The sequence below is a fragment of the Hipposideros armiger genome, unplaced genomic scaffold (assembly GCF_001890085.2).
Source record: "Hipposideros armiger isolate ML-2016 unplaced genomic scaffold, ASM189008v1 scaffold_1225, whole genome shotgun sequence".
NCBI lineage: Eukaryota > Metazoa > Chordata > Mammalia > Chiroptera > Hipposideridae > Hipposideros > Hipposideros armiger.
The window spans coordinates 148020-150204 of NW_017732575.1; positions in this window are offsets into that span (position 1 = coordinate 148020).

A 2185-nucleotide genomic window follows, 5' to 3' on the forward strand; every position below is an offset into this window, starting at 1 on the left:
CTTTTATCTAAAGTATTCTTATGGTGTGGGTATACCCCATATAACACACTTTTTAGCTTCATGGGAGAATTTGTTTTCTTCTAAAGGGTTTCATCTTGCCTTTTTTTTTTTAAGATTTAAAAATTTATCTAGGAACACATACAATTTGATTTTATTTCTAGTAATATCAAATGGGAAGCAATACAGGGTACTTCAAGTATTTTGACACCATTTAAATAGGGTTTTGAGGTTTTTGTTTGTTTTTTTGGTCTACTTTTGAGCATATAAAAGATTTTTAGCCAGTTTGTGAATAAGATGTGAATCATGTAGTGTTTTAATCATGGCCAGATTTGATTATATCTATACTTACATGTACATATTCGTATGTAAATATACAACTACCCAATTGTATATTCTTGCCTTTTTGAGAAGGAGATTTTAAATTTTGTGCACTGTGTGGCTATGGGTATATATTTTTTGAAAAGCATAAGCCATTATAAATTGTATAGAATACAGTTGTATAGAATAGAATACAAACCTAAGTATAGACTAGATGCTCAGTGTTTCTTAAGTAAATCAGAACTATGAGCAATTAGATTTCACAAAAAGGCGGGGGCTTACCAAACTCCATTTCCTTTTCTTCTAGAGCACACAGCTAGGGGTACACTTGGTGAAAAGTAACTTCTGCCATTCCCAGACCTGGTCTGTAAAAGCATCTCACCAGTCTTATGAGCTTGTCCCCCTTGTGCTGGCTAAATGCACAGGATGCTCTCTGGAAGATGGCAGAGTCACAGGGGAAGGAAACTGGGTTTCACCGTCACTACCTTGAAAGCATTGTGATATGAGGGATTTTTGTTATAGTTAAGCCATTGAGACCTGGGGGTTTCTAGCTCTAGTGTTACTCTAATAACAGATGTAGTTAAATCCGATCACAAAGAACAAAAACCACGTGTGTTTATACTGAGTAATGGTTTAAACAGACAGGAGCCAAATTACCTGAGTTCAGATTCACACCTCAGCACCCCGTAGCTGTGTGACCTTGGGCACGTTACTTGCCTCTGTCTGGTTGGCCTAATGCCTCACATCTTAATCCTTCTTACTCCTTATAATGTTTTCAGCTGCTCCCCTCGTAGAGAAGGCCCAGAACATACAGCATCATGACAACTGAAGTCATAGTCAGTGCCCGTGGGGCAGAGTGAGAGGTGACATTTTGGAAACCAAATCAGTGAAGCACTGTAACCTGAGCTAAATGGAAATGAAAGAGAGGTCTAGGGGGACCCCAACGCCCCAGGTCTCTGGCTTGACCACTGGATTAAGGTGGTATCTTTCAGGGTTCTTCTTTGTAAAGGTACTATTTTCCCTTCCTATGCTTTATTCTTTGGAAGTCAGCAAGTCTACTCTAATCAGCAGGAGGGGTATTACATCCCATTTCCTGAAGGGGGAGTGTCTACATATATTATTTGAAAGTCTTCTTAAAGAAGGAAGATTTGTCCCATTTCCCCCCATTTATCTATCACTGGACTCATGGATATTTATTCTTTGAGTTATAACCTGTGAGTTGTCTTTTCACTCTCTTGACAGTGTTATTTGATGCACAAAAGTTTTTAATTTTCTGTTCATTTATTAAAAGTGGTTCATAGGTAATTAAAAATAATGTGTATTCTCTAATTTGGTGGTACAGGATTCTACATTTTCATTTTATTGTTTAAATTTTCCATTTCTTTACTCATTTGTTTGATAACCAATCAATAATTGAAAGAAATGGATAAATATTCCACTATGATTATGGGTTTATCATTATGTAAAGATCCATATCACAACAATACTTTTTGTCAGAAAGTCTTTATCTGATATTAATATGGCTAGAACACACTTTTTTTAAGTTTATTTTTTCAATTATAGTTGACCTATATTAGTTTCAGGTATACAACATAGTGATTAGATATTTATATTCCTTACGAAGTGATCACTCCAATAAGTGTAGTACCCATCTGGCACCATACAGAGTTATTACAATATTGACTATATTCCCTGTGCTGTACTTCATATCCCCATGACTATTTTTATAATTGGAAATTTATATTTCTTAATCCCTTTTACCTTTTTTGCCCATGCCCTCACTCAATCCCCCTCCCATCTGGCGACCATCAGTTTCTTCTTTCTATCTATGAGTTTGCTTCTGTTTTGTTTGTTCCTTTTTTTTTTA